The sequence below is a fragment of the Vicugna pacos genome, chromosome 2, assembly GCF_048564905.1.
Source record: "Vicugna pacos chromosome 2, VicPac4, whole genome shotgun sequence".
NCBI lineage: Eukaryota > Metazoa > Chordata > Mammalia > Artiodactyla > Camelidae > Vicugna > Vicugna pacos.
Window position 1 is genome coordinate 86,515,513 of NC_132988.1, and position 22,309 is coordinate 86,537,821.

The window sequence follows — 22,309 nt, forward strand, 5'->3', positions numbered from 1 at the left end:
TAAATGTATATAATTATATGTATGTCCGGCAGTGATAAATTCTATGATGAAAACAAAATGGAAATAGAGTAGTGACATGGGAGGTCCTCTGAACTTCCTTTTTCTCATTTACCGGCTGGGAATAATAATAACCTACCTCTTTAGAGCTGTGTGGACTTAATTGTATGTGAAATGCACCTAGTGTGATACCTGGTATCATGCCAGATTACTGAGTACATGTGATTCTACTTTCCCTTTCTTTCTGTAATTTGAGTCCTCCAAATCTGCAACCTAGTGCCATATAATATAGACTGTGTTAAAATCATAAGTTTAAACTAGAGTACTTTTCAACCATGTCCTTGGTGTGGTTTTGAAGTTCTTGTTGAAAAAGTCAATGGTAACACAAAGGACCCTTGAGGGGCATCATGTTTAATGAAATAAGCCAGTCACAAATGGACAGATGCTGTATGATTCCACTTAAATAAGGTACCTAGAGTAGTCAAACTCATAGAAACAGAGAATAGAATGCTTGTTGCCAGGGACAGGGAGGAGGAGGGATGGGGGACTGGGGAGTTATTGTTTAGCGAGGACAGAGTTTCAGTTTTGCAAGATGAAAAGAGTTCTGGAGATGGATGGTGATGATGTTTGTACAACGTGAATGTAGTTGCGCCACTAAACTGTACACTTAAAAATGGTTAAGATGACGAATTAAATATTGTGTGTATTTTACCACAGTTTAAAAAAAAGTAAATGATAAAACTGTTTTGGTAAATCTTGCCCTCCCTGCCCATTTTTGGTAGATATTAATGAATTAAGGTTTTTATTTTTCTTTCCGTTTTACTGAGATATAATTGACCTGCAGCACTGCAAAAGTTGAAGGTGTACAACATGATGACTTGACTTATGTATATTGTGAAGTGATTATAAATTGTTATTCTTGACTAAATCATGAAATGGAGGGTTGCTGTTCTTATGTCATAAATCTGTGTGAGAGTCCTATAAACTGAAAACTATTGCTTATCAGAAATTTTCATCATCTTAACTCTCAGAGATGTCAGACCTTAAACTGTTGCTTTTAGAGCAAAGAGTATAGTATGGCTGGAAAAGAATTTTTTGTTTTGTTTTGTCTTGCCTGTCAGTTTAAAAAATATTGAGCCCTCACTGTGTTGAATGAACAACAGTAACAGCATTTGTTGAGTAATAGCTGCTGGCTATTGTTCTAAGTTTACACTTAATAATACTTATAATACTTGTAACATTTTATGATCATTATAAAAAGCCCTTGAAGGTCCTATAGTTGAGAAACCCAAAGCTTTGAAAGAAAAAGTGATTTTCTAGGGGAAGTTATTGATCAGTGGTAGAGTGAATGCTTAGCATGCACAAGGTCCTGGGTTCAAACCCCCGTACCTCTATTAAAAAAAAAATTTAAAAAACCTAATCACTTCCTTCCCCCCCCAGCCCCACCCCAAAAAAACAGGAAAAAAAGGAATTTAATGCATAGAAACAAAGGGAGGGCATTACAGATGGAAGAAAGATCTGGGTGTAGGAATGAATGGGACGTGTTTGCACAGAGCAGGGTTCAGCCTGACTAGTCTAGAGAACATTAGAGAGATGGGCTACCAGTTTATTCTCTTCCATTAGTTCCTTGACTCCAAGTTTAAGGAATTCTTGGACTTTATTCTGTAGACATTGGGAGTAGCACTGAATTACCAAGGCAGGGAGTTTTGTGATCAGAGTTGTGCATTAGGCAGCATTATCTGAGGTGCATCAGAGTAGTGAGAGGAGAGGTGAGAGACCACTGAGAATTCTTTTGATGGAAGAGTATTTTAGTATTGCAGTGGTTGGGGTCAGAGTGCAAATGATAAGAGATGAGAAAGTAGAGGCCCAAATGTATGGTAAGAGGAAATAAAAAAGGAGTTTGTGATGTGTGAGTGTAAGATATATGTATATATATTTAGCATAATGGTCGTCTGAATATACAGGTCACATGTAGATTTGGCTTTGAAAAGAGAGGTTTTGAAGATCCCAAGAGCACAGGAAGACTGACTGTAGCAGTCTTGAACTGGACTTGAAGAGTTTACATGGGGCATCGTTTTTCAGTTTGAGATGAGGGTTTCTGAAGAGATTACGGGACTGTGGTGGGCCTAGGAACTTGAAGGGTAGAAAGATTTCAGTCTCTTTAAGAGGCAACTCAGCAGGGTCAACCATCACTCTTTAGACCATGAGATAGAGTAATAGTAATAGTGTACTTCTGTTAGTGTTTTATACAAATAACTTACATAGAGTAGAATCTCTTATACAATATTGATTGTATAGTCAACCAGTAGTTGGGATGGTTAAACAGAAACTTTGTTTAAAATGAAGAATCATAAGTAAGTTACATGCCTTAAATATTTTATAATTGGTTAAGGATATAAATGCTTGTACATCATCAATCTTTTGATGTATATAGCTGAGGCCTTCTTTTTAGGATATTTTAAGTGACTTGCCTTTTTCAAATCATACAGCTTAGTTTTCAGAGACAAAGCATTTTCTTTCTGTACTCGTATTTTTGATACAACATTTAACTAAATATATAATTATAGTAAATACAACTGGTATAAACAGATTTTGGAACAATTCTTGGTAGGTCTGCAACTCAATTGTTGGGAGAAAAATGAGAATGGGTACCAGAGAGGACTCCCCACTCCCACAAAAGGAAACTGAAACTTGCAGATTGTGGTTTGTCAGTGGTTTCAGGATTGGCAACAGCCTGATTTTATCTTGAATCCAATGATGAGAAATATTATGCGAAATATTGGTTAGTGGTGAAGAAATCTTATATATATATATGTATTCTTTAATGTCATAGCTTTATTGAGATATAATTCACATACCATGCAAATCACCAATAAAGAAAAGTGTACAATTTGAGGTTTTTGCCTATTGACAGAGATATGCAACCATCACCACAATCGATTTTAGAATATTTTCATCATCCCCAAAAGAAACCCCATATCCATTTAGCCCCCTGTCTCCTCCCTCCGGCACAAGTCAGCTGCTAATCTATTTTCTCTCTCTGTAGATTTGTCTATTCATATTAATGGAATCATGTGATATGTAGCCTTTTGTGACTGGCTTCTTTCACTTAGCATAACAAGCTTCAGATTCATCTGTGTTGTAGGATGTATGAATATTTTTTATGGCAGAATTCTTTCGGTGGATGTTCCACAGTTTATTTATCCATTATCAGTTGATGACATTTGTATTTTTTCTGCCCTTTGGCTATATATGTATAATATATGTATACATATATATGTGTGTGTGTGTGTGTGTGTGTATATATAGAACATTTGTACACATATTTTTACCTGAATGTATTTTTTTCATTTCTCTTGGTATATACCTATACCAAGGGAGAGGAATGGTTGGGTCATGTTTAACTTTTGAGAAACTGCCAGACTGTTTTCCAAAGTGGCTGCACCATTTTATATTCCTACCAGCAGTGTGTGAGGATTCCAACCATACTTGTCAACACTTGTTATTATCTGTCTTTTTGATTATAACCATCCTAGTGGGTATATGTATGTTTTTAAAGTGATTTTATTTTTCTGACTATAACAGTAATAAATGCTCTTTGTAGATATTTTGGAAAATATAGAAAAGCATAAAAGAAAAAAGTCACTTATTTTAAATCACTGTTTAGGGATAATATTGAGTGGATTTTTTGCCCTGTGTTTTAATGTAATTTTAAAAGTATGGCTGAAATTATGTACAATTTTTGAGTCCTGCCTTTTAATTTAACGCATTTCCCCATGTTTTTTGAAATTGTATTTTAATTTTATCCTATCAAGAAAGAATGCCTCTTCTGTTCTCTCTGGCTTTTGTGTTCTTATTTTTTATTTAATTTTTCAAATTGTACAGTTATTTCAGAGGACCCCAGGGATGGAGTGGGAAAAAATATTTGTGGTTAATATACCATATTTAACTAGAAATTACTTCCAGATTAACTGCAGCATAATATTCCATCTGCTGAGTAAATTCTGTGTGCTCAGCAAATATTCCAATCTGCTGAGTTAATCAACTGTTTCCCTACTTTGGACATTTATATTTTTTACAATTTTCTTCATACATAATGTAAAAAATTTATATATGAAATTCTGTCTGCATTTTGAGTTCTCAGGAATGTGACAGTTGCTAGGTCAATAGCTAAGAACGTATTAAAGCTTCTCATTACATATTGACACAGTGCTTTTCAGAATGGTTGTCAAATTTACATTTCATCTAGCAAAGTATATTTATGCTTTTCTTTTTTTTTTTTAATAGCACAAACAGATTTATTTACTAACGAAAGGGATAATCCTAATTAAACCAACACTGTGAAGTAGTTGAAGTAAAATGTTTGTGATAAAGATAATTGAACACCGCAAAGCAGTATGGAGCTTTGCTCATTGGACTGAGCTCGTTCATCCTCGCAGCTAATTCCTGTCCAGAGCGATGATGGCATTTTCCCTCTGCTTTTTCATAGACCCGTATACTAGTGACATTGCTCAGGGCTCATTCCACTACTGATTTCCCATCTTGCAATCTTCTTGTTGTTGTGCTTTCCTTCCCATACTGTTCCTGAGGTTGAACCCATGTGCTGTGTGTAAAGTTGCAGGCAGTCTGAGGTGTTCTGCCATCGGCTGTAGTCTCTTCAGACTTCTCTCTCAGGTTACAGGAGAACTATGTTTTCGAAGTGCTCTCAGTTTTTCTGGTGAGATTTTTGGTGCCAGAAGTGGTGATACCATCTGATTTAGCCATTGCACCACTTTTTGCAGAGCATTCCCACTCCCACTTCCTTCATGTGTTTGTCAGGGCCTTTGCTGTCCACCAGGCACCCTCTTCCTGCCAGCAGCTGACCGGAGGCCACGGTGGGTGCCTTTATGCCTTTCTTACTCTGCCTTCACCAGCAATGAGTAAAAGGGTAACAACTGAGTTTAAGGTCACTCGAGCAGGGATTTTCTGATTTTGTTCATGGATATGTGTAGTGCTAACAGATAGGAGGCACTGAGTATATGTTGAATTGCTATCAGTAGAAAGAGAAGGGTTTTTCTGAAGGACAAGAAAATAATTTGCCATCTGATTTTCCAGGAAAGTAACCATATTATACTGATCATATAACAGCTCATGTTTTTATGAAAAAGGGATGAAAGAATAAAAAATTAAGCTTATTTGGGCAACTTGTTTTAAATTTAATTTTCTTGGAACATTTACATGTTTTGGAAGTCAAAGTGACACACTGAGAAGTCTTCACTCCCACCCCTGTTTTCTTACTGTCCTTTATAACTAACCCGTTTTTGCCAATTTCTTACGTATCTTACAGTACGTCATAATAAATATGAACAAATAAGAATAGATGATCTTACTTCTCGCTTTCCCTCCCCTTTTGGAAAGCAGAATATAACAACATATATATACCATACCTTGCTTTTCTGTGCCTTGTTTATTTAACTTATTCTGGTGATGTTTGCATAGAACTGCACAGAGTGCTTCTTTATTCATTTCTACAGCTGCATTATATTCCTTCTTATGGATGTGTCATAAGTGATTTTACCAGTTCTCTTAGGTTTTCAGTGTGTTTCAGTTTTACAGAAAATCCCACAATAGTCTTCTGTATCCTTTATTTTGTGAGTGTGCAGTTATACCTGTAGGAGAATGCCCCAGGAGGAGGGTTGTTGAATAAATGCATTCTTAATTTTGTAGATATTGACACTACCACCAGCAGTAGAGAGTACTCATTTCTTGGGATGCCTGGGGGTACCTTTTGGAAAAAGGTAGTTCTAAGGTCATTACCCCAAGTCCCATAGTGTATGTATTCTCTAGTACTATGGAAAAACTCTTACAATGATGTACCTTGTGTCGCCAAGAAACAGATAATTATGTTTAGATGGTGAGGAAATTCATAATATACTTGAGAAAGATGGTATGGGTGGTGAAAAAAATTTAAATTAGAACCTTTAAAAGACAAATTGTCATTTTCTTGTTTTTTTCTCTCCAGATAGTCTTTCCCTATATAGCTGAGATTTCTTTCTTCCTTCCTTTCTTTTTAAGGTTTATTTATTTATTTTTAGTGGAGATACTGGAGATTGAACCCATGAACTCTTGCATGCTAAGCACGTGCTCTGCCACTGAGCTATACCCTCCCCCAGTTGAGATTTCTTTATAAGTAAGTTCTTCTTGGCCAAATTCTCAATTATAAAAACTAATTTCATTGATGATATGTTACATGAAAACTGCTAAAATGTTACAACTTTTGTTTCAAAGGTGGCTGTTACTAATAACCAACCATGTTTCTTTTCTCTGTCTTTTTTTGTCTTCCAGCCTTTAACACTCCATATTCTGCTTTGTACGTGGTGTGAGTCACTACTGCTTTGCCCCAGTGTGCCCACTTGCGTGCCTATAAAGTACAAGCTCCAGATTGAAAGAGCTTCTAGATGGATCCTTTCCAAATTTGGTGTTTTTTCTACAAACTCTGTGCCTCAACAACCCTTTCTAAGTGGTAAGTGATATGTACTTTTTAAAAAGAGTGATAGAAATTTGGAAGACAATTTGTATTTGGATTGCCTTCCCCCTTTTTTTTGTACTGCCTTCTCTTTTTACAAGTAAGTAATACCTACTCTTTTTTTTTTTTGGTGGTAATTTAAAAAAATACATCCAAGAATAGCAGTAACATCATGTTTTTGGAGGCTTCAAAACATTTTTCCATATTATATTCTGGGTATAGCATAATATGTAATATTTATAAAGAATAAATATAAAAATGTGTAAACACCTTTATGTGTGTGTACTTTATGTGCTCTGTATTCTATATTCATACTTTACAAATAACTTCATTTTCATTTTGAATGAGATACAGGTGGCCTTTATTGATGTCACAAGATTATAGTTCATATTTATTTCATAATTAGAGATTTTTTTTACTCTAAATTTTCTAATAATAATTTAAATATGTGTATTTATCTACTGCTATAGGTGATTACCACTTTGATGGTTATTACAGTAAGTGAACTTATAAAATTGGGCTTACTGAAAGTGGTTTGACTTGAGAAGAAAACTGTTTTGTGGAATGATAAAATTTTGGATTTAAAAAAATTTTGGATTTAAGAAATGATAGAGCTATGAAAATAAATATAGAAGAGTAATTTCACTGCTAAATAAACCTTGCATGGTAACTGAGTTGTAAATGTTAGTATTTTATGATTTGTTATTGGGTCTGTTTTCATCTTGCCAGAGGCACGGTTTCCAACGTTAGTCTGTAGTCTAGAATCCCTTATTGTGAGGCTGAGACAGTTTATTCTGATACTGGCTTTTCCTACCTGTTTAGGTATTTTGAGTCCATTGCGTCAAGAGCATCTTCTTCCTAGCAAGTGTAAATTATGTGCACACTTAGGGAGTTGATAAGAGAGGTGTGTAATGCCAGCTCTTCTTTTTGATAGCACAGCACTTTTCATATTCTAACATTTTTTTGGAAGCATAGGTGCTAGTTAGCCAACACATTTTTTGAACATCTCTGAGGTTTACTCAGAACACATTTTTTTGGAAGGGTGCAGAGGAGTAATGTTGAGCAGAACAAGTTGCTGAAATGGGAAACCTTTACAATAAAACTATTGAAATAAAATATTGAAGACTCATTTTGAGTGTCAGTCAACAAATAGTTACCAAATGCCTGCTATTTATGAATGAGAATATATAAGGACATTTAGCATCATAAAGAAGTAAGTCACCAAATGGAAACCATGGCGTTAGATGAGGATACAAGACAGGGAGGCCAAGTGACCATGGAATACGTTTTAGCTCTAATCCTTAATTGCATAGTGTTCTTAAGCACAAGTTAATTAGTCTTAGTAGACCTTGGTTTTCTCATCTATGAAATGAGTGAATTGACTAAATGATTTATAGGGTTTTTTGGTGCTTTCATACAGCTAACACTTTATGACCATAGTGAATAAATTGATAGATTCTTGTTTTTTTGAGGATACTTTTTTTCCCCCTAACCTATCTGATAGAGATATTTCTAGACTACTTTCTTTGAATTGTGGCGTTAGACTAAGGTCCTCACTATCAGAATATTTTTCAGTTAATCATTTTTCTTTTGAAGGTAATATCTTTCTTTTATTCATTTCCCTTCATTTATTCTTACCCTTCTCTTGACCCTAGGATTGCCCTTCATTTGACTCAGATGTTCCCTTTTTGTCTTTAATATCTTATTAGTGTCTCTCATCATGTTTCCTTGACCTGTCTAGCATCCATTGTAGTAATATTCCAGGGTCACTATATCTTAGACCAGTGATTCTAATCACTGGGACACTTTTTTGAAAATACAGATTCTAAAATGAACTTGGGAGAAAGGCGTGCTTGTTTGGCAGGTAGCTGAAACCAACTAGTCAACCAGCATTATTAGTTCTCCAGGACTGGAGCCTCCAAGTTTCACACCCCATCATGTCTTGCCTTATACCTCATCATCACTTGGAACAGTTACATTTCTGAGGACTTGGAAAGTCTCTTCTCATGATTGTACATGTCACACTTTTTGAATCTGTTCTTTGTCTTTATTATGACTTGTAGTTTCTTGGCATTTTCTTGTTTTTATAATTAAGTTAGCTTTTTCCTAGCTTCATTGGCTTTCTACTCACCCAAACCCCATGATCATATTTGCAGCAGTATCTTATGTTCTGTTGCCTTTTTAACATTCTGAGGAACCTGCCCAAATCTCAAGCCTAAGTTAATTTGCCATGTATATATATACTTCCTAGTTCTAGCTGCTTGGTGCAGTTGGAAAAGGTCATGTAACTAAGATTGGATCCACTAAGTAGTCATTTACTGGATCTCTAAACTGGTTCTTCCCCCCTTTTTTTTTTTTAATAAAATTGCCATATTCTCTCATTTCTAGGCCTTTGCTCTAGAATTTTTTTCTTTCACTTACCTAAATCTTACTCATTCATTTTTTTTAAATGAACATTTCATTGTCTCTCTCTCTCTCTCTCTCTCTCTCTCTTTAAATGGAAGTACTAGGGGTTGAACCTAGGACCTCATGCATGTTAATTTAAGCATGCACTCTACTTCAGTTAAAAAAGAAAAGAAAAAAGCATGCAGTCTGCCACTGAGTTACTACCCACCCCCCTAAACTGGTTCTTTTCAAAGTTGGCTTCTTACCCTTCCTTTGGAAGACTGTGACAGTCAACTTGCCTTTTTGAGGATTCCCTAACATACTCCCTTACCTATTATTCTTACTTCAGATTTTTTCTGTGTCTAAAGAAGAAATGTTGTACCTTATTTTAAAATTTTTATGGTGGAAAATTTAAGACATATACAAAAGTAAACAGACTAGTGTAATGAATCCTTCTGTTCATCACTCAGGTTCAGTATTTATCATGTCATGGCCAAATTGTTTATCTCTCACTGACCTCCTTCCCAGTCCAGTATTATTTTAAAGAAAATCCTAGACATCATATAATTTATTTGTATTTCAATATGTACCCTTACGTATAAAACCCTTTAAAAAATAAAATCACAATACCATTATTTGCCTCAAGAAAACAATTCCAGTATAATCAACTCTCCTGTCAGTGTTAATTCTAATTCTCTCATGCGTTTTAAAAACAGCTGATTTCATTAGATCAGGATCTAAATAAGCCCTACCCTCGTTGCAATAGGCTGATTTTTTTTTTCCCTCTCTTAAGATTTCGACCTCCCCTCCCTTTTTGTCCTTGAAATTTATTTGTTGAACAAATTGGGTCTTTGTCTTGTAGATGCAGATGTTCCTAATTACATCCCTGTGAAGTGATTAAACATACTCTTTTGACCGTTGTATTTCCTGTTCATTGGTAGTTGGATCCAGAGACTTGTTCAGATTCAGGTTCAAATTCTCTTGGCAAGTCTTTGTCTTTTGGCAAGTGTCTGTCTGGTGCACATGATGCCTAGTTGTCTATCTGCTGATTAGTTGCTGTTTGTGCTTAATGCTTTAGATCAGGGGTTGGTGAAATTTTTCCTGTAAGGAGTCTGGTGTTGTATGTTTTAGGCCTTGTGGGCCTTCTGATAGCGTCTGCTGCAACTGCTAAACACTGCTGTTCTCATGGGAAAGCTGCCATAGACAAAATGTAGATTAATGGCTATGTCTGTGTTCCAGTAAAACTTTATTTACAAAAGTTGGTGATGGACACCCTATTTGAGGTCTGTTAAATTGTTATGGTTTGCAAAATGGTGATACTTTAATATTATAGCTTCACTGTTCATTTATTAGGTGGAATGCTCTATGAAGAGAAGCTGTCCTCGTGCACTGTTTGTTATGTCGCAGTACAGTTATAGGGAAGGTTGGACAAAAGCTTGATCGTTTTCCTTGGCTTACCAGTTTCAAAATAATGACTTGATTATATTAGCTTTCTCCGACAGTGCTAATTAGGGTCTTGCCTTCTCCTCCAGATTCATTATAGACTCTTAGATTTTAACACATTGGATTAAAAAAAAATCATTATGGTAATTATCCTCATTGATGCTTAAATTATGTAATCTTTGGCCAGTGGGAGACTTATAAGTTGCTTCCTGAGTTATTTTGACAAGACTCTGGCACTTTTTGATAGCGTCTTGATTATCTAGTGTGACAGGAGTTCCAGGCTCATCATATGCTTTGCCTCCCCACACCTCATGCCAGCGGATTCTCCAAGGAGCCCTTATTCCTTTATAGGGGAATGAAATTTCAAGACCACGGTTTGGGCCCTAGGGGCTCTCATTGCTGGTGGACTGACCATTGTTTCTAGGCCTTTTCAGTAGTCAGAACTTGGAAAAAAAATTTTTTTTAGAGAGAGCACCTCATGAATTCTTATTGATACTTCCAACTCAGTTTAAATACTATAAGATTTTTGCTTTATCTTTTTTATCTTACATCTATCTGTATCTTTGGCTCAGCTGAGAGTCCTGGTGCTCAGTGATACTAAGAATAATACAATGAGAATATTTCACGCATACTCATTTATAGTACCCCCGTTATATACGACAGTCTCAGAAGAGCAATACTAGCGTTAAAGTTTCATTTCTGCCTTCTTTTGCCTCACATTATGTCTCTGAGATTTGTCCATGTTGTTGTATGAAACAGTAGTCCCCGCTGCCCCCCATTGCTGTGTAGTAAGTATTCCATTGTGTGAAATACCACAGTTTATTTATTTTTCTCCAGTTGATGGATATTTGAGTTGCTTCTAGTTTGGGGCTGTTGGGAATCAAGTTGCTAGGAACACTCTTTTAAATGTCTTTTGGTCAGCATATGCACTTTTTTTTCTCTTGGCTGTCTACCCAAAGATGGAATTGGCAATTCTTTTTTGGACTTAGGGCACATTTCCCTAGGAATGTTTATTCAAAGTTCTGTATGTATGAGTTATATATTGCTGTGTTATAAATCACCCCAAAACTCAGTGGCTTAAATAACAAATATTATTATCTCATTTATTGTCACTGTCTATGGGAGGCAGCTTAACTGGGTGTCTCTAGCTCAAGGTCCCTCCTAAAGCTGCAGTCAAGTATTAGCTGGGGCCATATACATCCTAAGGCTCAACTGGAGACTTACACCAGTAGCACACCACCCTCCCTGCCAACCCCATCCCCTTTTGGCCTCAGACTAAGAGTTATACCATCAGCTCCCCCGGCTGTCAGGCCTTTAGCCACATACCGAATTTTATCACTGGTTTTCCTGGTTCTCCAGCTTGCAGATGGCATGTCGTGGGACTTCTCAGCCTCTGTAACTGTGTGAACCAATTCCCATAGTAAATCTTATATATCTATTTTTATCTAATTGATTTTGTTTCTCTGTAGTTGTTGAACCCTCACACGCTCCCTCATTGCAGAAAAATGAAAACCCACCTGAAATTGAAGCCTTTATCATTTTCTTTAAGCTTCAAGTTCTGCTCCTGTGACACTGTTTTTCTTTCGGCAGCCAAAACTGATACTTCTCCACCTCTTTTCTTTAACTCATCTTCATCTTCTGTCATGACATCTCTGCGTCTTGAACACTTTCTCCCTCTTTTTTTTTCCTTTTCCCTAAATTCTCCATTCAAATCCTAACTATTCTCCTAATCTTCTTAAATACCGTCAGTCAGATTGACTTTTAATCTTTGCTTCTGTTTTTTTTTTTTTAAATGGAGGTACTGGTGATTGAAACTGAATGCTTAGCATGTATTCTACCACTGAGCCGTACCCTCCCCACCACCTAACCTTTGTCGATCTGTCAGTTCTGAGATTCATCATAGTCTGCGTTGTATTAGAAATATTCTTGTATTTATTTGGAGTGCAAAGAATTGTGTATATTTCATTTTTGTAACTGACAAGAACTCAATAGATGTTTATTGAATTGAATTGTATGAGATTAAGGAGCATTCCATATGCTAGATCCCTCACTGAAATCTTTTGTAAAGGAGACAGGTCTCAAGTACAAGTTTATTAATAATCTTGTGTTGAACCTTCAGGGAGAGACCTCATTCACAGACAGTAAAATCTGACTTGCCTTTTGAAACAGTCTTTATTTTACAGTTCAGTGAACATCAGACGATACTTAAGCTCTCTACACTAGTTTGACAAAAATATGCTTATATGACAATATCAAGAGAGTTCTTAGGACTTACTGGGGATAGTGGCATATTTGGAGCATTAATATTCAATTTCCATGGTGGTAGAGAGTGGCCAATAAAATCATGACTATGTAGCATATCTAAATGTACCTCTGCTTTTACCTGTGTTATCTTGCGGACTAATTGTCCACTTGGCCAACTTCTGACCGGATATCTGGCTAGGTTAAAGGTAGTGGTCTGCATGTTGACTAAGTTTAATATACTTGATCCTCATATGTGATTCTCTTTGTGTATCGGGCCAGCCAGCATGTTTCTTTTGTGAAGAGAAGGATACTATCATTACTGCCTATACACTTGCAAAATGATTTTTATGTACTCCATCTTCTCTCTTCTCTAATTTTCTCCCTCCTTCCCTTGCTCCCTTTCTTCTATAAATGAAGTTAAGTCACTTTGACTAAGTTAATATAGCTTAGTATTGTGTACCTGTACTGAGTACATTGTGCTGCCTTCTTAGATCAGGTCATTTCTCTGAAATTATCATGGAAATGGGGTTTATACAGATTTGTCTTACATGTGACTTTTTGGATATTAATCTAACTGTTAAGTCTCTTTGGATCAACTCTTGAATCAAATGACTCTTTTTTGTCTTCTAATACATATTGAGGCAATAAAAAGGTTGGAAGATTATACTAATTTTAGTTCCATACTAAATGGGATTCAATTTTGTCATTGGAAATGCAGTAGAAACTAAATCTTTTAAACCTATTTTTAAATTAAATTTCCTAAAGTCACATTTCAAATTTTTGGTGTTTCAGCAATATTAACTAATGAGAAGTATTTTGGTTGTATTATTTTAAGGTAAAAGTATCTTAATGGAAATTTTAAATGAGCTTGCTTAAGATTAAATTAGGACATTAAGCCTTAGTTTCTGGAATATGATTTTTTTGAAATCACTTTGAACTATTAACTAGGACAGGTGCTTATAGATAAGAATCAAATGATCATTTTGGTACTGTGATCTTCAATCATAATGCATTTAGTTCTATGTGATAAAAGCTCTTATTTTTAAAACTGAGTACCTATAAAACAAAAAATGTTTCATGTAGCTCATAGTTTGACAGGTTTATGAAAAGCTTGAAAGACAAAATTGTCATAAGTGAAATATTGCATTCCACGTAGGATTTATGTAACTAGTAAGTGAGGATGAAAAACCTGATGAGGTGGGAGAAATGACTCAGTTCCTTACTTTGCATTCTCCACATCTTATTTCCTCTCATTTTAAATCCTACACGAATATTACAGCTTTAAATATAATCACATCATTAATTCAAAATTCTGATATATTAAAAGATAAGATTGTTTTGCGATAGATCCATTTGTACATATTGGAACTTTCTAGAAAACCGTCCCCTGTGACAGTTTAGGGATGGCCCAAGTGCTGGATGAGTCATATCACACTACAGATTCCATAAGGTTTATGTCTTATTCAGTGTTTGTGTCCTTCACTACCTAGTTTGATATACAGTTGGGCTCAGTGAAGGTGGTAGAATTACGTCTGTTTTCATATATTATACTGTATCTGGTGTTAGGTTTCTAGAAAGGTAAAATTTTTTTTTCTTTTTTGCCTGTTTGCTTTACTCTGATACATCTTCTAGTTAGTATTTACATCTAGCCTTAATATGGTTTTAACATATATTAAAATTCTTAATAATAAGAACATAACCTGAATTGGGAAGTTGGTCTAGAGTTCACTTTCAAAAGGCACAATTCCAATGACCCTGAGTCCACTAAACTGAGCCAGGGATCAAAAATTTTCTCAACATAAAGCAAGAATAAAGGAAAAGAGGCATGCAGAGATCCAGGAGAAAAGGAATGATTTACGTGGAATGGAGGAAAGTTTCAATTAAACCACGGATATGGCAACTGATACTTGCATACTTGGTCAGATTTTCCCCATATTGTAAAAACTGCAGGCACAGAATTTTGCAGCTGATTGAATTATCACTGTTTAAACTGAGAGAATGCATCTTTGGGAAACATATTTTAGGTGAAAGATTAAGAATTCTAGCTGAAATGGGGGAATATCACTTTATAAAATTGTTCTTGGACTTTTAACAGTGAGACATTAACAGAAGAGGATTGAATTAGTCTAAAATAAGTATTTTTATGATTTGTTAGCCATAATATGATTTTTCTTTTTTCCCTCCTATTTTTCACTTTTGATAAGGCAAATTTATTCTTCACGAAATACTTAAGTTGTGCGTTAATTATGCTTAGTTACCCTTTTTTGAGAGGTCTCTTGCTTTTGTTCTGAGGTTCAAAATCAATATAAAAACATTAAAATCATAATTGCATTTTAATTTGAGAACTTTATCTCGTAACTCCGTATAACAGCTTACTCTTTTAAAATATAAAAATCCAGATGTGTAGTATTTCTCAGTTTATTTACTAGCCTTGTCTGTTTCCACAGCTGCAAAGTTGAACACTTACAGAAATTATGGTTGGTTTGAGTTAAAATGAAGTCACGTGTGTAAAGCACCTAACCTAGTTTTTCACACATAGTAGGCCCTCAGTACTTAGTAGTGGTTGTTTTTATTCTTATTGGGCACTTAATTTGGATTTCTAGGGCCCCATTTCGTAGGGTGCAGTGAATCAGTTCTGAATTCTACCCTCCCATATTTGTACTTTGTTTAGACTGACTTAGCCATTGTGAAGAATAAAGCCTGTTGGTGGGGTGGGGCTTTTTGACTTTTGTGTGCAAGTCCTTTTAGAATTACTGGATGTACTGGAATGTGAAGGATTAAGCTTTGTGGCATGTTCTATATGGTCATCCATTGTGACCAAACTGATTTGGAATGTTGTTTTGTTACTAACTTTGAAATGTGTTATTTTCTTTACAGAGAATGTTGATCTGAATAAATTGCTGATTCTTGATAAATATCTAGAGTGAGAGGAACTGTCAATCAGTGTAAACCTTATCCCACACAATACGTTCTTTCATAAACATGGGGAGGAGGCGATCACAGGATAACCACTTGGGGGCTAAAGCCAGGCGCTGCTGTGCAACTAAGAGGGTCTGTGATAGCGCCCAACTTTGGAGCCTGTCACAATGAGGAGTCATGGCCCAGAGGTCTGCAGTGAAACCGTCATATTTTCTGAGCCTTAATATGTTACTTAAATGGGTCTTTTATCAACAGCTAGCCGGCTCCTCAAAGAAAGGCAAAAGCCATTCATGTAGTTGTGGGTTATAGAGCCAGTTAGTCCCTGGCAATGGAGGCTAAGAGCACAGCTTCTTTGGAGAGGTCTTTCTTATCCCTTCCTCCCTTGTACTCACTCAGTTGTAGCTTGAACGTATTAAGGTAACTTCCCTCAAAGTATCTAGAAAAGGGTTGTCCCATGTGTCTTTCTTCCAGCTGGTCTATAAGCTCCTGGTTGGTGGTGGTAATGCCGCTTTGTGCGGATTCCGGGAGTTCAGGGTTGATTCTCAGTCCGTGTTAAGTGCGTGTCTCCCTGTGGCTTGTGAAGGCTCCTCAACATTAGCTGGCCCAGTTGTATTGTTCCGACGTCATCGCTAATTCTTTTCCTGGAAAACCTGTAGGGAGGCTAATTCTACCTTGAATTCTGTATTCCTGGTCTTACTTCTTTCTCCTCTGCCAATGCAAATTCTTAATTTCCTTTATTTCTTTCAAGGAACAATTCAAGTCCTTTTCCATGAAGCTTTTTAAAGTCATGTTTAATTTTAGTTAGTAGTTAAAATTCAGAAATCCAAGAAAAAGCGAGAAATGTTAACTAAAACTGGAAATTTGGAATTGGCTTGTTAAAATACATTATTCTTTAACAAAAACTTATTTGTAAACATTTTTCTCTTGAAAATCAGAAGTTATGTTAATTTGGGTAAAATTTTAGATTTTTTTCCAAATTTAATTCAAAACCTCAGAGAAATAGGAATTTGGGGTAAAGCTTATGGAAAGAGAGAGTTGTGTTATAATTTTCAGGGTGTCATGAGAATGATGTATTTTATTGTATCATATGGCATCGTATAACATTATATAAAAGGTAGAAGGATTGACCTTACTGTTCTTGTTTATAAAAGGTTTTATTGTGGTTGAAAATTGGGTTTTTTTACATACTCTTTTTTCATCTTCCTCCCACTTCAGTTAAACTGTAATCGTTTATTGAAAACTAATGTATATAGGAAAAATCTTCAATATCATTGAATTTTTTTTTTTTTTTTGGAGAAAACTATTCCTTCTAAGGCAAAAGCAAAGAAGACTGAGCCAAGAACTAATAGGCTTTAGAGTACTGAAAATCATGGTTGAGTTATGGAAGTTTTACATTGTTATTGTTATTTTTCTTTTATACTGGACCCATATTTTGCTCATTTCTTTGCTCAGTAATACTGTCATTAAGCAGATAGGAAAAAAAGGTATTATTGAGACAAAGTAATTTAATTTATGAGCTTTAATTTTAAGTGAATTGTTTTTATGCTTTTTGTGCACAAAACTAACATGAAAAGTACTTGTTTTGTGACATATTAATATATATACAGGTATATACATACAAGATACATATATTTTAACATTTTTATGCATATGAATTTTCAAATAATATACAATAGCATTGATTTTACATTTAATAGAGTGTGAAAAACATACATTTAAAGGACAGAAACCTTTACACTGTGCTTATTTTGCATATTATTAGTTGAATTTAATCTTTATTTAGTGTCTTATTATTGTTGTGAAAGCCAGCTTGCTAGACACTGTAGGAGATGTAACAATAAATTTCTTGCTTCCTAGGGACTCATAATCTTAGAACTAACTCTTGGATCCACAGAATTTTAGAACAGGAAGAGACTGAAGAGATCCTCCTCTGTTAGGGGGTATGTGTGTGTGTTTAAGCAGCAGTGCTTTGATTCCTACCCACTTCAGTGTCTCCTGTCCCCTGCTCCCCATCCTCCCAGACATGTCATAATGTCATTTTCTATGCAGAGGAGAGAGGAATTCATCTCATTTGTTTTGTAAGCAGGAGGGAATCGAGGCCATTTTTTTCCCCCAGACCAATTTCTTAGTTCAGGTGTTTAAAACTATGAAGTCAAGAAATCATGTTCGTGGGTAGTGACTAGAATATAACACTTTTTAAAAATAGGTTGGAAACTATCAAAGTGTACTGCAGATTATTTCAAATGTATCATGTGGGTGTGGATATACCAGGTTGTTACATAAGTTGTATTATAAGTTCATTTCTATAAAATGCATTTTTTTAGTGCAGTGACCAGAGTTTAGAAAACATGTCTCCAATCTTTCCATTTCCCCCTTGCTTTAAACCTGGGGAACAGCCATTAATCCCTTTATCGCTAGATATATTACTTATTCTTTTTGTTATGCTCTCTTGTCATCATGACCTGACTCCAAGGTAAAGTGTTTTCTACAGTTAGAAATATACATGGGTGATATTTTCTCACAGTACATAAAGATGTGCAGCGAGGTAGAATTTCCGTTACACTGTTCTTGCTTGCATGCCTCTGGGTACAAATAAACACTTTGGTGGAGCTAACTGTTAATCTGGAAGTATTGTTTATGATGTGCCTAACTTGGTACCAAGATGTGATTTAAGCACCAAGAAAATTTGGATTATTTAATACTAGTGCATAATAAAACTACTTATCAAATATTCACGTGGGCACATACAGAGGCATAATTGTCTTCTTGTAATGCACAATATAAATACTAATATTGTTTTGGAGAATCAGCATGGTATGCTGAAGCCATGGTTTGGAAAAAGGCATTGTAGTATGTTTTTATCTGTGGGAATTACTGGCAAGTGTAACTGAGAGATTATAAATACTGTAGTTGTTTTGAATTTGGCTTAAATAGTTTTGGTCTTTTTTTTTTTATAATCATTGAATTATTATGGTAGAAGTTTAATAATTATTTTGTGGATTTTAATAATTGTATCTTTTAAAGATTTATTTTAAGAATGTTTCCCCCACTAAAGAATTTAACATTTATATTTAATATTTAAATATTTATAGAGAAATACATTCATATGAACATATTTATAGATTACATTTATATTATACATTTATATAAATATTAAGTATTTAAATTCAGTACTTAAATATTTAACAATAAATATTTAAACAGAATAGTAGAATGAATGTTCATGTACTCATTCCTCAGCTTCAACATTGATCAACTCTTTGTTATCTCTGCCCATTCCATTCTCCAGTTCCCACTTATTTTGATACAGTTCCTCTGTCATAACACATCATCTATAAATATTTCAGGATGTATTTCTGAAAGAGAAGGACTTCTATTTTTAGATATACAAAATAGAATCTTAAGAATCTTTTTGAGGGATGTAGAGAAGTTACGAACGGTCAGATTGTGTTTGGGATTTTAGAATGGTAAAAGGGGAAAGTGAGCTCCTTTAAATAGAATAAATGGAAAAAGAGAAATACCTGATAAGCAGTTGCACCAAAAAACAAGAGAAAAGTTCCAATGAAAAAGCCACTTAATAGCTCATAAGTACCCATGGAGAAAGGGGAGGAATTGGCATTATGGACAACTGAGTATGTGTCTACAGTCTGTACAGGTCAGTAGGGGAGTCAGGCCAAGTGCATTTCATACCATTTGAGATAGAAATTCTGTTTCTAGACGTTTTCTTGGGGGGAAAATCAAAGATGTGTACAGAGACCTCCAATCAACATATTCACTGCAATATTATTTAGAGTCAAGAACTGAGTCTAATGTTCAATAATAGTGATGATGAAATCTGCATGATATATTTCTAAAATATTGCAATGTTTTGTAACTGGTAGAAATGGTAAAACATGATACCAATTGTATAAAATGTTGAATGCATATTAAAACATTAATTAATAATGGTTATCTTTAGTTATTAGAATCATGAGTGATTTTTATTTCTTCATTTCTTATTTTTTGAAAGTGTTGCAAATTTTGTCTATCAGCATATATGATATGAGTTAATAAATAACAATAAACATTTGAGTACGTACTATGTGTCAAGCACTGTTCAAGCACTTTTCATCTTTTACACTTAATTCTCATAGTAGCCTTGAGAGGTTCTATTATCCTTATTTTACAGACGAGGAAATGGGCATAGAGAGATTGAATACCTTAACAATTTGAGTCTATCCTTCTAAGTTTATTCTTTGCTTCTAAATGTAGTTTTATCTCAATAATTGGGAAGATACTATAAATATTGCTTTGTTTTTCTACTTTTACTTAAAAATATGGTGAATATTATGGCATATTAACAAAAAATACGATTTTTTAATTGATAGGTAACATTTCATCTAATGAATATACCATGATTATTTTTCAACTGGTCCTTTGTTTTTGTTCCGTGTCTCCCTGCAGTATTCTGCTCATAGGAATAATGGTATAATGATATCTTTGTAAATAAATCTGTATGTGTGTTTCTGATGATTTTCTTAGAAGAAGCTCTTAGAAGGGGAATTATTGGTTCAAAGAGCATAAACATTTGAAAGGCTTTTGATTCAGCTTATGAGACTGCAGGTAACAAATGATCATTCTTCCTGAAACTTAGAGAAATTGTTTTGGTGCTATAAATTTGAGAGAAATAGGTCATCTAAACGTCAGTGGGAATTTGTGCTTTCATAGTTGCTCTTAGAAAAGTGTGGCTTTTCTAAGCTTGCTGGAGACGATAAACGCAAAGGAAAAGAGAAAAGAGAAACTTTGGAGGTTAAATTGTGGCCATTTACTTGCTTTGTGACCTTGCACAGCTACTTCTTCATTTTTCTGATTAACTTAAAATTTGGATTAACCCAAAACCTTTTTATCATAGACTGTTTTATAGAAACATATAAAATATGCATATCAAATTTTCATGACTTTTCTTTGATGTTTGATCGTATAAGACCTTAGGATCATAATTAGGTGGAGCAATTTCCAATGTATAATTTTTTTAAATTATAGGTATAAAAGACTTAAGACATTAATTAGAGACAGTAATAACCCTAAAAGTATTTTAGAAGTTGTATTTTTAAATAAAAAAGCTTTTAATAAGGGGTCACTTACACTTGTTTTGTGAAAAGCAAGAACAAAAATTTGGGGACAATTGATATTTCTGTTAAGGTTAGGGAGTTTCCCTAGGAAGCTACCAAAGAGGTTAGGATCAATTTTTTTCTGGAAAGACCAAGATTAATAAAGGGTAATCTGATAGTCTAGAAATTTGTGAGAGGTACAGATAGAATAAATAGAAAACATTCTGTTGAAATTTGAAGGCTCTAAGTATTTTAATGAAAAAAAAATTACAGTCAGCCCTTTGTATCTGAGGCTTCTTCATCCATAGAGTCAACCAACCTCGGCTCGAAAATATTAATGAAAAAAATTCCAGAAAGTTCCAAAAGCAAAACTTGAATTTGCTGCTCACCGTAGCATTAACGTTGTATTTACAACTATTATGTAACATTTGCATTGTATTAGGTATTATAAGTAATCTAGAGAAGATTTAAAGTGTGTGGGAAGATTTGTGAATCCTGTGCAATTTTGTATGAGGGTCTTGAGCACCAGATGATTTTGTTTTCCACAAGGGGTCCTAGAACCAAGACCCCCTAGTTACTGAGAGATGACTATACTGCATCCTTTTACCATGAATAGTAAGATTATGAAACTGTCAACTATCAACTGTAGTAATAGAAAATAGGCACAAGGAGGATTTTTATCAGGGGTTCTTAATCTGTAGTTAATGATTGGGTTGTGAAGGTTCATAACCCTGTAAAATTAGGTATATGTGCATGTTGGAAGGAGAGCCCTCCAACACTTTTTTCAGATTCTCGAAGGAATGGCTCCAAAAAACTCCAGCTCCTACTAGAATAGAATGTAAGCTCCATGAGGGTAGGGATTTTTTTGTCTTTTCTCGTCACTCCTCTGTCCCTGGCTCTTGGTACATAGTTCTGCTCAGTAAATATTTGTTGAAAGTATGGTTTTTGTAAATTTATGTATGGCTTAGTTAGCAGTACTAGATTTTTAGAAGTTAGGGATGGGAGTACATTCCAGATTTCGTGAGATTGTTGTCTTACTGAGCTGTTTCTACATTTGACCAAAATTTTTCTGTTGTTAAGTCTAGATGAATACATAGAGCATTTCTATGATAATTTTGGGGTTGAATTCTTTTTTTTTTTCTTCGGTGCCAGTAGAAATGCTGTAGAATGGGTTAGAAATGCTGTAGAAATGTAATAGGAAAATGATTCTAAACAATGCATATTCATTCATCAGTCTATTAGAAAATGTTGTGCTTTGGTGCTATTTTCATTTGATTCAATGAATGAAAGTGTTATAGAAAACTTTCCTGAAATTTGTGAATGGAAAATTTTGCTAATTGTTTTCATTAGACCAAATAGTATGGCAGCAACTGCTGTTGTGGCTAAAAATGTAAAATCAACAAAATGTTCATAAATTTACCTGCAGAGAACATTGCATTATCAGCAAGAGGTTTAGGTTTTTGCAATGAAGTCCAGTTATTCTAGCTCAGTACCATTACACAGCATTTTTAGCAGGTGAAATAGTGTAATCTGTGATTACGTTAGTCAGCATAAGTTTCCATACTCCTTAAAGTTAAAATTTGGTAGAAGGTTAAAAAGAATGACAGAAAATTAAAATGCAGGTCGGTTTTAAAAATTGTAAACATTTCATTTCTAAAATAAGAGAAAAAGTGAATTTCTAAAAATTGAACTGTGATAGAACCAGTGTTTATTTTATATATTTTTT

General features: G+C 34.7%; 1 protein-coding gene and 1 pseudogene across 8 annotated transcripts in view; one reads left to right on the top strand and one right to left on the bottom strand.

Moving 5' to 3' along the window:
* The window catches only part of FRYL (FRY like transcription coactivator), a 226,746-nt gene that overhangs the window by 30,716 nt on the left and 173,721 nt on the right, over window positions 1-22,309 (top strand). For all 8 annotated transcript variants that reach the window (XM_072944315.1, XM_072944291.1, XM_072944305.1 and 5 more), the window contains one exon: window positions 6,322-6,499. The gene's annotated coding sequence lies outside the window, so the exon portion shown is untranslated. The remainder of the gene's footprint in view (window positions 1-6,321; window positions 6,500-22,309) is intronic.
* Window positions 4,321-11,975, bottom strand: LOC102535541 (fatty acid-binding protein 5 pseudogene; annotated as a pseudogene).